The 13,766-nt window shown below is 52.0% G+C and overlaps 1 pseudogene; it reads left to right on the top strand.

Moving 5' to 3' along the window:
• The first annotated feature begins 520 nt into the window (after positions 1 to 520).
• On the top strand, positions 521 to 10,902 carry LOC149522216 (zinc finger protein RFP-like; annotated as a pseudogene).
• Positions 10,903 to 13,766: the final 2,864 nt, after the last annotated feature.

The raw sequence follows: 13,766 nt of genomic DNA, 5'->3' as shown, positions 1-13,766 counted from the left end.
CCCCTCAGTCGTTTGTTACCCCTTTCTCACTTAGGGTACATCTGCCCTACCCCATTATTCCGACACAACAATAACTAATGCCTCTTCCGAAAGATCCATTTCCAAATGCTGGTCATGTGGATGCTCCACTGCTGCTATTTCAAAATAGCTGCCCCCCAGGACCATTCAAAACCATTACTCCCCAGTGCTCCCTGGGGCTCTACATTGAGGAAGCGCATCCCCATTAGGGGATGCTCTTATTTCGGAATGTATCTTCCAGACCAGCTTATTCCGAAATAAGCGTGCGATGTAGATGCACCCTGAGTGCTTAGGCCCAAGTTTGGGGCCTGGCAGATATTTTGGAGGAGTGACTGTCAGTCTGGACTCATCACACTTTATGTAAAGGCTCCATAGAGTCCAAAAAACAAAAGAGCAGGAGAACACACCCAGAAAGGTGGCACTGACTGATCTAAATTGCAACCTGCCCATTTCCCAGCAGACAAAAGTGAAACTAAACTCTCTGGTCTCTGCAGGAGAAGCCATGGCTGCTGCGACTACAGGAAAGACGCTCCAGGATGAAGTGACCTGTCCCATTTGCCTGGAGTATTTCGACGATCCAGTGTCTCTCGACTGTGATCACAATTTCTGCCGAGCCTGCATCACCCAGTACTGGGGGGGACTCGCCGCAGACGTCTCCTGCCCCCAGTGCAGACGAGCCTTTGCCCAGGGGAACCTTAGGCCGGACAGGAAGCTGAGGAGTTTCGTGGACATGGCCAGAGAACTCGAGTTGCAGGCAGGGAGGGAACCAGCCCCAAAGAGTCTGTGTGAGAAACACCAGGAGCCTCTCAAACTCTTCTGCAGAGAGGATAAAATCCCCATCTGCCTGGTGTGTGACAAATCCAAGGGGCACCGAGGTCACACCGTAATTCCTGCCGAGGAAGCTGCCGAAGAATTCCAGGTAGGGAAATGCCGACAGCGATCCCTGCCCTCGTGGGACTGAGGGGAGCATTGGAGAGCAGCTCCCGCCCTGGGAATCTAGCCGATAGGATCAGGGGTGGGACTGCAGGAAGCAGGGATGGCCTGGTGATAGGGCACCGCAGTGGGGTCATTGCCGCCCGAGTGCCCCTCGTGGCATGGGCTAGCCCTGCCTCAGTTTCCCAAAAAAGACCCACAGTGGCATTTTTTGTGGCCAGTAACAGCCCTTCTCTCCCAGCCGGGACTCTCAGGACTTTGAATCTGGAGTTTGGCCTTATCATCCTGAGCAAGATCCAGGGTCTCCTGTGCCTGCTCCAGGGGCCTCCTCCCTCTGGCTTTCCCTGGGGCTCTGGTTGACCTACCCAACGCCGGGTTGGATCCCAGGGTCCCTCATCCTGCCCTTCATTGTCCCTTCCTGGGGAGGAGAATTGACTATGTCTCAGGCGGGGCTGACAACCAATGTTCCTTCTAAAATAGGCCATATTGGTGTGGAATAAATTTTGTTCAGTGCGCCAAGGCATGTGTCACTGTGCACCACCCATAGAAACACCTGCTGCCAGCTGTGGGCAACTGGGCACGCTGCTAATCAGCTGGGCACCACTGGTATCTCTCCTGGCTGACTGCCCAAATGCCTGGCTGACAGGGACCCTGCTGAGAGCTCCTCCCTTGAAAGGGCCAGCCAGCCTGTGCCCAGCCTTGTCCCCACCCGCCTCTCCTGAGCAATAGAGAGAGTCCCAGTTCTGCAGATTCCTCTTTGGGATTTATCTCTGCAGATTCAGTGGGGGAACCTTGTGCCCAGCATGTGTCCATGCTGATGTTAATGGCAATGGCAATAATTGGTAGTTAGTAGAATGCCCTGGTGTCTATAGCACCGGCCTCTCCGGGCCCCAGGGAGTTATTGGGGCCCAGTGGGGCCGGGCACCCTACGGAGGAACCAGCCAGAGAGAGCTCCTAGCCCCAGCCACAGTCTCATGCACATGGCCCACAGCAGGCGGGTAAAGAAAGAACCAGGGTGGGAACTGGGGAGGGGCACTGAGGGTTGTTTGCAAACACCTGCAATCGCCAGAGCTAGGTCAGTGCGGGTGGTTGCCAGGCCAGATTTCCACCCTGTGCCTGCCTGGCTTTGTCCCTCCTCTCTTCTCCTTCCCCACCCCCCTATGCGCCCTGGCCTCTCTGGAGGTCCCCGATGCTCGCCGTGTCCCTCCTCTGCTCCAGCTCCCTCCCCTGCGATCTCCCCCCGCCCTGGCACATGCAGCCTCTGAGTATGTGACCCCAGCTCCCTACTGTAACAAGGACCGAGAATTTCAAGCACTCTGAAAACACTTCCAGTGTCTATTACTGTGACTCTGTCTCTGATCTCATAAACCTGCCGGGCCCTGCAGTCGTAAGCAGTGTGTGGCTGTGCTGGGCCAGCTCCCCTCCCTATAGTTCTGAAACTGACAATAAGAGAAACAAAACTAAAAAACTAAACATCTTCCCTGGCAGGACATTACAGAAATGGGTCGAACCAAAAATTATCTATTTTAAAATTATTAGCAAATCTCACATTTGATTTTTTGCTTAGTCACATGAAGGCTGTGTCTAGACTGGCAAGTTTTTCCGCAAAATCGTGATTTTGCGGAAAAACTTGCCAGCTGTCTACACTGGCCGTTTGAATTTCCTCAAGAACACTGACGATCTCATGTAAGATCGTCAGTGTTCTTGCGGAAATACCGTGCTGCTCCTGTTCGGGCAAAAGCCCTCTTGCGCAAATATTTTGCGCAAGAGGGCCAGTGTAAACAGCACAGTACTGTTTTCCGCAAAAAAGCCCCGATCGCGAAATTGGCGATTGGGGCTTTTTTGCGGAAAACGGCGTCTAGATTGGCCACGGACGCTTTTCCGCAAAAAGTGCTTTTGTGGAAAAGCATCCTGCCAATCTAGACGTGCTTTTCCGAAAATGCTTTTAACGGAAAACTTTTCGTTAAAAGCATTTTCGGAAAATCATGCCAGTGTAGACGTAGCCGAAATGTTTCTGTGTCTCCAGGAAAGGCTCCAGGCCCAGCTGAAGACTCTGAGAGCAGAGCGAGAAAAGCTGCTGGGACTGAAAGTGAGCAGGAAGAAGACCAGCCGGATGTATCTGGTAGGTGCCTGGCGTTATTTCCCTGCCTTTGTAGCGAGCCGCAGGGAGTTGATCCCGAATCCGACATTAAAGAGCGGCCCTAGACTGGATTATGGTTTCTCTTCATCAGTAAGGGAATGAGCACCCAGAAATCACAATTCATTGCTTTAGCAGAATCCCTCCTTAGGGTTGGACCCTAAACCAGCCGCTTCCACCCTTTGTGCGTTTGTGGACCCCTTTAGAAATGGCAGAGGGAGGTTCTGTGACCCCTTTGAAAATCGATTGTCTGTGTGAACAGCTGAATTCTGTCCAGTCTAAGTCTTTTGCTCACATGGTCCATGGCCCCGGGGGCACAAAGACCCCAGGGTGGAAACCACTGCCACACGCTCTGTGAACTCATCTCCAGTCTTTTAGTTACAATTATCTTAATTACACTCACTTCATAAGCAACAATTTATAATAACAAACACCGAATTGGGAATTAGGAAATGCCGAGCCTGAGACCAAAGCCCCAGTGAAACATGTTCATTTGTCAGATCCCAGCCTCTCTCTGCCCACAGTTTGCAGGACGTTTAGTTATGTCCGGAGGAGTCCCTTTGTGCAATCTCTGTTTGCTGTTCAGAGTTCCAGCTTCAATCACTAAATAAAGCCCCCTGTTCCCGGCTGTCATGCGGTGAGTTCTGTCCCTATGCTCCTTCCTGGCTTAGTCCCTTTGGGTACCTCTACCCTGCACACTTACATCGGAATAAGCTGTTCCAGAAGAGACATCCCAAAATAGCTTATTTCAAAATAGCACACTACAGGGAAGCCTCGAAATCAGTCTGAGGCAGGCTCCCCTAATGTGGATGCGCTACCTCGATGTGCAGCCCCAGGAAACCCTGGGGAGAAATTACTCTGAACGGCCCTGGGGAGGGGCTATTTCGAAGTAGCAGCAGTGGAGCGTCCCACACGACCGCTATTTCGAAATAGCAATTTCAGAAGAGGCTTTAGTCCTCGTCAAATGAGGCTTACAGAGTCCGAATAAGCTACCCGTTATTTTGAATTTATTTAGAAATAAGGGAATTGCTGTGTGGACGTTCGCATTGTTATTTTGGAATTAGGGCCGCTATTCTGTAATAGCGCTGCTGTGTAAACACACCCTTTCTGCCCTGACAGTTTCTCCATTGCTGTCATTCACAGTGGGTGCCTGCTTTTTCTCTCACAGGTTCATTTGTTTTTTTCTTCCCTCCTGTCTCAGCGAGCGTGGCTCTGAGTAGAGCTGGGCAAACACCAGATCTCTGCAGGCAGGGTATTAACAAAATGGGTTGAACAAAAAAATATCTATTTTTAAAATTATTATCAAATCACAAATTTGATTTTTTGCTTCATCAAATTAATTTTTTTTTTGGCAGAAATAAAATGTTTTGTTTCAACTTGACCATTTCCTTAAAAATAATTTTAGAAAACACAAGGAAAGTTTCAAAAATAAGTTTTGATTTGTCATGTATTTCTTTCTGCAGCACAATAACCGGTGACATTGCCAGTGATTCATGAAATGTTTCTTTGGTGACAAATCTGCATTTTCCCTGAAAAAAAATGTAATGTGGAAAATGTCACCGAGGGCTAGTGCTGAGTCCTGCTCCCGGCTGCTTTGGATCAGCATCGCTGGGGCCATGAGCCACTCACGATCCAAAGCACGTCAGACATGGAAACGTCCTTTATGAGATTCTGGGACCAAATGGGAAGACGTGAGAAAATTCTCTTTCTAGGAGACAGACTGTTCACTGTCCGGTGACTTAGAATTTGCAAAGAGATTCTCCCCCTGCACATTCTGTCCTCTGTAAAGGGCCCCAGGCTCTATCCATGTCCCCCTAGTGGTGGTGGTGATGTTCTTCTTCCAGAAACAGACACAAGTCGAGCGGCAGAAGCTTGTGGCCGAGTTTCAGCATCTCGGCAGTTCCTGGAGGAACAAGAGCGACTCCTGCTGGCCCAGCTGCAGAAGCTGGATGAGGCGATTGGGAGGCTCCAGACTGACACTGTCACCAAACTCTCAGAGCAGATTTCCCGTCTCAGTGAGCAGATCCGGGAGCTGGAGGGGAAGTGTCAGAAGCCAGCGAGTGAATTCCTGCAGGTGAGACTGAGGGGGAAATTCCCCAGATCCCACCGCAGAGACAGGACAGCCCCTAACAGGTGGGCACAGGAGTCAGAGGTCACAGGGCAGCTCCGTGTACGCCCTCCTGGCATGGGAATTGTTGTTTTGTGCAGACCCACAGGCACAGAGAGACTAGAGATGGCAAAGCCCCATTCGCTCAGGGATCCATGGCCCTGGGGCCAGGCAAAGCCTAGTTCCCCCTCACTCGCCAAATCCCTCCCTTGGAATTCACAGTGCGTGTCAGGTGGGACTGAAACTCTCTCTCTCTCTCTCTCTCTCTCTCTCTCTCTCTCTCTCTCTCTCTCTCTTCTCTCTCTCTCTCTCCAGGACATCAGAAGCACCTTGAGCAGGTTGGTGGCTCTCACCCCCTCACACCTCACAGTGCTGGGGAAACACTTGGCAGTGAAGTTGTCGCTGCCTCTCCCCAGGGCTCCACAGCAGAACGTGCGGGAAGGTCACATTTGGGATTCAAATCTCTGACCCATTTAACCCTGAGGCCCTCGCCCCTTTAGAGACGACTCTGCAGTTACCCAGGGAAAGGTGCAGACTGGCCTGTGGTATATTTTACCATGTCACCGCCCTGGGGACTGGCTGCCCCAGGACTGAGGGGTGGGATGTGGGCCTGTCCCTGCTGGGCACTGGGCACCATTTAGCCCGGGGCAGCAGGGATCCAGGGTCTTTCCCGCCCAAGGGCTGTTTGGAGACCTGTGTTGGATGAGCTGGGGTCTCAGTCTAGTCCCTAGTGGGCAGATTCCTACAGCCCTTCCCCTGAGAACCTCCCGTCCCTCAGCGCCTGGAGGCCCAGAAGTGAGTTGGCCGCGGAGACTCAAATACTCGCTAACCAGAAGTTAAGAACTGAGTCACTCAAGGCTGGATCACAGCAGCTCCCGACCTGTGGGCCACAGACCCCTGTAGGGTTGCCAAGTGTCTTGTATTGGTCCAGACAGTCCGGTATTTGCGGCCTCTGTCCAGTAAAATGTCCGGTATTTTCTGCTTCTCTTGGTCGGAAGGGCGCTTGGGCCATTATCCTCCTGCCCCGTCTGGTGGGGGCGCGGAGAGCAGGGAGCCTGGGGACTTGAAGGTGCAGTGATGCTTTTTTGGGTAGTGGTTGTGGGGTTTTTTTGCACCCACCACGTGAGGGGTAGGGTTTTTGTGAAAGTATCTGGAAACTCTAGACCCTTTGTGGTCCATGATGGTACTGCAGGGGATCTGAGGAAAGTCCAAAAGTAAGGATTGGGCTCGTGACGGTGAACCCAATGCTTCTTTTTCTTTTCCTTTTCTTTTTTTGTCCCCAGGGAGGGGGGGTCTGTGAAATTTTCATAGATTGAAAAGGGGTCCCAAGGCTGGGAACCACTGCAGGGTCACCAGGGGACGTTGTTTCTCCCCAGGTGTGAGGAGGGGCAGGCCCAGCAGCCAGAGGAGATGGCTCCTGAACTGGAAGAACAAGTCCATGGTTTCTCCCAGAAAGTGACTGCGCTGTCGGAGAGTCCGAGGGAGTTCAAAGGTACCTGGGGGAATGGAGCAGGGGAAAGTGAGACCATGGAAGGAGAATCATGCTGGTCAATTGGTTCATTATTAGATGAGGCTTCCATGTAATTGGGGGGTGAGTGGCCCAGACTTGGGTTCCAAGACACTCAGGTTGATTAATTCAAACCCTTGTTTGTTCAGAAGCAGCCTTTGCAATGACAGTGACTGTCACAGTGAGAAACAACAGACAGAGACAGAGAGAAACATGCCCACTTCCCTTCTCCTGGGGCACAGGCAGGTCATGGTGCATTTCTCCTGAGATAGTAGGAGTACCACTGACCGTATCTGACCTGTTATAACCATCCAGATTATACCCGGATGAGTTCTGTTCCAATCCCCTTTGTGTTGGGGACAGTCAGTACCGTGTGTGACTTGTACACGGCTCACACAGGAACCTCTAATACCTGGAGGATTTTTGCTTCTCCAAGCAATTTGGAAGTTACTCTCTTTTGGAAGTTACTCCCTGGGATAAATACCAGGGAGGGAGAGGAATTATTTAAGCTTAATACCAATGTGGACACAAGAACAAATAGATATAAGCTGGATAGTAGGAAGTTTAGATTTGAGATTAGACGAAGGTTTCTAACCATTAGAGGAGTGAGGTTCTGGAACGGCCTTCCAAGGGAAGTAGTGGGGGCAAAAGATCTATCTGGTTTCAAGATTAAACTAGATGGGTTTATGAAGGGGATGGTTTGATGAAATAACATGATCTTGGTAACTAATTGACCATTCATTATCAGTGGGAAATAGGTCAATGGAGGGATGATAGGAATTACTATAGAGAACTTTCTGGGTGTCTGGCTGGTGAGTCTTGCCCACATGCTCAGGGTTTAGCTGATCGCCATATTTGGGGTCGGGAAGGAATTTTCCTCCAAGGGTAGATTGGCAGAGACCCTGGAGGTTTTTCGCCTTCCTCTGTAGCATGGGGTACAGATCACAGCTAGAGGATTCTCTGCATCTTGTGGTCTTCAAAGTATTTGAAGGCTTCAATAACTGAAATATAGGTGAGAGGATTATTCTAGGAGGGGTGGGTGAGATTCTGTGGCTTGTATTGTGCAGGGGGTCAGACTAGATGATCATAATGGTCCCTTCTGACCTTAAAGTCTATGGCTGTGTCTACACTGGGCCACTTATTCCAGAAAAGCGGCTGCTTTTCTGGAATAAGCTGCGAGCTGTCTACACTGGCCCCTTGAATTTCCGGAAAAGCAGTGACGATTTACTGTAAGAAATCAGCTGCTTTTCTGGAAAAACTATGCTGCTCCCTTTCGGGCAAAAGTCCTTTTTCCGGAAAACTGTTCTTGAAAAGGGCCAGTGTAGACAGCCCAGTAGTCTTTTCTGCAAAAAAGCCCCGATCGCGAAAATGACGATTGGGGCTTTTTTCCGGAAAAGCGCGCCTACATTGGCCACGGACGCTTTTCCAGAAAAAGGGCTTTTCCGGAAAAGCATCCTGCCAATGTAGACGCTCTTTTTCCGGAAATACTTATAATGGAAAACTGTTCCGTTTTAAGCATTTCCGGAAAAAGGTGCCAGTGTAGACACAGCCTACGAGTCTATGAGTCTAAGAGTCTTTTCTGATGTGCAGGGGTCATTTTTCCACAGGGGGTTCTGGACGTGGCTCCCTGGCATGGGCAGGTCACTCTGGGTGTCTGTCTGCAAGCACCTTGTGTGGGCAACACACCTGTGTCCTGCAGAGCAACTCAGGAATGTGGCACTTTAAGAGCAAGGTCCCTGTAGGAAACATTTCCCTTATGGCCAGCACACGGCTTGCCAGGCTCAATCCAAGCCAATCACCATCAATGGGGGTGAGGGGGACAGTAATTATTGGTGGGGCCCATCCAAGATTTTGGAAAGTGGCCAAGGGCAACACTTTGCTGTGGTGGGGATGCAGGATCTAGGTTGGAGGTTGGGTGCAGAAGGACACTCAGGGTAAGGGACTGGGGTGCAGGAGATGGGGTGGGGTCTGACAGGGAGTTTGGGGTGGTGACCTGGGTCTGGGAATTGAGGTGCAGGGTCAGGGAGGGAGCTGTGACCTGGGGCAGGGGTTACAGAGGGCTTGGAGGGTGACCTAGGGAATTCAGTTGGGATGCAGGAGGGGCTGGGGTGCCAGAGGCAGGCTTTGGCTGGGAGGCACTTACCTAAGTAACTCCCAGCCAGCTGCCCTGCAACATCCCCCAAGGCAAGTTGGGCTCCCTGCCTGCTGCAGCCCCACATCACTAAAATTGCAGGCTGCTCCCTCCATGTGGCTCTCAGCTCTGGGAGGGGGAAGAGGCTTGTGCTGCCCCCCTTCCACAGGCCAATCTCTCAGTTCCTATTGGCCAGTTGTTTCCAGCCAATCGGAGCTGAGGATTGGGCTGGGGGTGGGGAGATCACATGAAGCCCCCCTCGCTGCAGAGCCCAGAGCCGCAGGGACTGAGTTTTAAACCACAGCAGATGCGTGTGCCTGAGGGTCCCGGCAGAGACGGTGGGGGATTCGGTGGCCTGATTCAGTGGGGGCGGGGAGGGACAGAGGGACATGGGCCGTGTAACCCTGGGCCCCTGGCTCTCTGCTCCCTGGTCCAGACACCCGGGGCCATTGTAACCGGGATGAGACTCTGCCTGAGATTGAGCCAAGCCCAGCCCCAACCCTGGCAGCCACTGAGCAGCGGGTCACAAGTGGCCTCCCCGCCCTGCTCTGCCGGCACAGGGTGAATCTGGCCCATGGAGCCCACCTCCCCTGCCTCAGTTTCCCCAGGGATAAACAGCTCCCAGCGAGAGCCAGGATCTCACACTCTCTGAACCTCCCGTTAGCACCAAGGGACCAAGGTGCTGAAAGCGGCTTTGATGCCAAAGGCTCTGCAGGGCCTGGGCCTAGGCACTGACAAAAGACTGGAAGTGAATGAGGCCTGAGTGTGTCTGTCACATGACAACCCAGCTCTGTGCTCCCCATGCAAACCTGAATCTCCCTCTCTCCTCCCCCCAGACTCTCTGCCGGCCGCACTGGAGAAAACCCTAAGAGGGCACAGACCAGGTGAGCTGTCTTGGGCCTCATGCCCCCCTCTGAGCCCCACAAACGGCCCCTCCCGAGCCTCCTCCAGCCCAGAGGCCACCTCCTGCCCCCAAACTCCTCCTCCTGAGACCCACCAAAGCCCAGAGGCCCAGCCTAAAGCCTAACCCCCTGCCCAGAGCCCCCTATCCCCAGGGCTCCCCCAGTGCTCTCAGCCCCTCTGGCATCCCCCGGAGATGTGTCACAGGGGGAATCACAAACCCTGCCCAGAGGCAGCTGGGACCCAGGGACATTTCAATGGGGAGGGGCCCAGCCAAGGGCAGGGCCTGGATTCAGCCAGCCCTGACCAGGCAGTTTCCATCTGGGGTCCCCGGCCCAGAGTCGCTTGTCCCCGGCCCAGGGAGAGGGGGGCAGATTCCCAGTGTCAGGGCCCCTCTGATCCCTTCTCTCTGCCACGGCCCCTCCCTGCCGGGGAGTGAGCTGCCCCTTGGCCTGGGCCGAGACCTCAGGGCTGCTCCCCACTCAGAGCCGGGCGCCCCTGGAGGCAGGAGAGTCCCTGAGTCACTGCCCAGCTGGGGCAGATTCTGTCCCTGACGCCATCGACCCCCCAGGGCCGAGCTCTGCCCCTCACGCTCTGATTCTCCCCCAGCCAATGTGACTCTGGATCCAGACACGGAGCATCCCGCACTCGTCCTGTCGGAGGATGGGAAATGTGTGAGATGGGCAGGGACACGGCAGCCACGGCCCGACACCCCAGAGAGATTTGACACTTGGGCCTGTGTGCTGGGCTGTGAGGACTTCACCTCGGGGCGACATTGCTGGGAGGTGGAGGTGGGGGGTGGGCGATACTGGGCTGTGGGGGTGGCCAGAGAGTCTGTGTGCAGGAAGGGAGGGATCAGCCTGAGCCCCAAGGGCGGGATCTGGGCTGTGGGGTAGTGGTGGGATCAATTCTGGGCTCTCACTGACCCTGAGACCTGCCTGCCCTTGAGCCCCCCCAGCAGGATCGGGGTTTGTCTGGACTGTGACCGGGGGCAGGTGACATTTATCGATGCTGCTACTGAGGCTCCGATCTTCACTTTCCCGCCGGGCTCCCTCCCTGGGGAGAGAATCCGACCCTGGATCTGGGTGAGTGACACAAAAACCAGGCTCCAACTGTGCCCCTGACACCAGCCTCTCTAGCCTCACACACCCCAGTCTGTGTGACCCTGGAGGACTTTTGTAAAAGGTGAAAGTTCTGAGCCGGAAAGAAGCGGCAGCCATGTTTATGCAAATGAAGCGGGGGGGATTTAAATCCCCGCTTCATTTGCAATTGCGATGTGTCTAATTTGCATCCCTTTTACGGAAAAGGGATGCAGTCTAGACACAGCCTTGGTAAACAACTTAATCATAGCTGGTCAGGAGATGACATTATTTCATGTAAAAATGACAAAAATGATAAAATGCTGTAAAATTGAAAACACAAATTCAAGTTCTCAAAATTTCAGTTGTGCTGAAATCCTCCACCTCTCCTCCCCCGATGTGTTTCAACTCCTACCACTGTTTGAGACACACTGCTCTAAACAAATAAGACAAGTGCACTTACGAATGCTTTCAGAGACAGGTAAAGGCTGTGTAAAAGTCCTCCCAAAGAGCAAATGTCATTGTTGGTATCAACTCCAAGAATTTGCTACAACTGAATCGGTCTGAGGCTTTGAGGAGGTAGCAGTTTCTTGCACTGCAGACTAAATAATTGTTCCCCATAGGAATGTCCTGCCTCCTCTAGGACTTTCTCCCACCAGCAGCAGTGAATGGAAATTTGTTAGGTCCGGTTCAGACTGAGGCTTCAAAGAGGTATTTTCTTCTCCCGTCTGTAAATATATTTTTAAATGTGGGTGTTCTCCCTCATCACACTACTTATAAGATTGCTCTCCGACCTTTGCACCCACAAGATCACTTTCCCAATGTATGTGCAATGTCAGCTGTTTCTGAAACTGAAATACCCATGACCCTCTTCATCCCAGCCCTTCTTGGAGGCCTTGCCCCTCCTCTGCCCTTTCTCTGAGGCTTCACCATGCTCACTGCAGCCCTCTGTCATGGGTTCTGGTGCTTCACCAGTGGTGTAAAGAAGTCTTGCTTCTCCCCGGGCACGGCACCACTCTTCAAATCAGATGTCCTGTAGAGCCATGGCACCAGGTGCTGCCCCTACTCTACAAGCAGTGAGCCACGGCCTCCACTGGCCACGTTTCCCCATTAGTGATCAATGACAGCTGCAGGAGTGGTGTTTTCAGGCAATCACAGTTTTTGGAGACCCCCGGCCCCCAGTAGCTGAAAGGACATGCTGTAGCCTATCAAGTTACTTTCCTATGATGTTAATAATACGTGTTAATGGCGATTAATTTGGTAATATTCAAAAGCTGTAATTCAAGAAATCTTGTAAAAACTGTTCTCAGTATTCCCGTCGGCGCTTTGTGTTAGCTTGACTGATGTCTGGATTCAGGTGGAATACACAAGGCCTTATGTCTGCCCAAGTTTGTGAAGGCTGCTAATACTAACACGATAGCAATCAATTCTTTGCGGGAGGGCTTAGGCGTTAACCCACCTTGATACAAGTCCATGCCCTCTCCGAGATATGGACATCTTGATATATAGGAGTCTGTGTGCATATGTTGCTTGCCTCACCTAACCCCCCCAGCCAACCACAACCCTGTTGTTGCCATGCACTGACTGTGCTGCCTGGCATTCCAGATGCCATCAGGTGTAGGAGCAGCATGGGTGCAGTTCAGCCCAGCTCTAGGCTGGGTGGTGCGGTCAGGTTCCCCTGCAGTGCAGTGGATCCTGATATACAGTATAACAAGATGGTACAGCCTCTGTCCCACAGGACATATGCAACATCTGCAGAAGCAGAGGTTAGCAGACATCTGTGGTTGAGACATGGTCTTACCTACATGGTTTCCCATGACTGAACCACGGGAACTTAGATCTGGAATTTTCACCCTAATAGGATAGTAGGGAAAATGCCCTCAGATGCAGCAGATGTATTAGTAAATATAAGTCAAAACGAATTGGTTCAAGATGAGTTGAATAATCCAGACACATGTTGCAATAGAGACACACAAAGACCCTTGTTAAGCAATTGACATATATGATAATAAGTTAAGAGCAATTATACAATGACAGTAGGACAATAACAGTTCATCATTAGAATCATCTCCTACTGAATATGCATAAAACATGTTCTCGACATTGGCACTTGGTATGAAAGTCGGACCCCAGCCCAGGTGCAATAGTGAGGAGAATAGGTAGTCCTTGAAGGACCATAACGATGGCCCCTTGTGATGGGGAAGGTTAAGATAATGAGTGAGAAGTTTGGCTAACACCTAATATAGACATAATATACGTATATGGTAAGGAAATATGGATGTGGATTCCCTGTCTTCTGAAATGTAAGTGGTGGTGACCGTGCTAACCCTAATAATAGATTGTATCTATAAACAAGAGTTTCTATATTGTGAATGTTGCAACCATGTGCACATCAGTTTCCCAATATGAGTCTCTCTGAATACTGTGCCGATCCTGATCAACTCTAAAGGTGGTTAATTAGAATTTACACATAATTTTATATCGGGCCACAATGCCAGCCACTTCCTGGAGCACCGATTACCATGGAGTGCCAGCGACTGTCATTCCTAATCTCCCCCCATCCACTTCTCGCTGTGTGGTGCTAGGGAAGGACACCCTGACAAGCAGCTCCACTTCCTTTTACCTCCCAGACCTGGCACAGCAACCAGCAGGCTCCCATTGGTGCATCTCCGAGGCAGAGTCCTGGAGCAGTAGGCAGGACTACATGCCTGCCCGTACGACAAATTGCTCCACAACATCCTTGGTGGGGAACCCTCCTACCCCTCCATTGTGGTGTACTTCAGCCTGGAGCAAACCATCCTCCAGCGCCCAGGGTCTGTCCCCGAAACGGAAGAGACGGCGGGGCAGGTCCAGCCCCTGATGGAGGAGGAGGAGAACAAACAGGACAGTGGGACCATCATCCTGTCCCTGAAGCCAGTTCCTGCCAGCCTGGACTTCTCCCAGTCCTCCACAGA

The sequence above is a fragment of the Pelodiscus sinensis genome, chromosome 19 (assembly GCF_052426305.1).
Source record: "Pelodiscus sinensis isolate ZL-2025 chromosome 19, ASM5242630v1, whole genome shotgun sequence".
Taxonomy (NCBI): Eukaryota; Metazoa; Chordata; order Testudines; family Trionychidae; genus Pelodiscus; species Pelodiscus sinensis.
The sequence above is the reverse complement of the archived record's forward strand: the minus strand, read 5'-3'. Positions and strand labels throughout refer to the sequence as shown.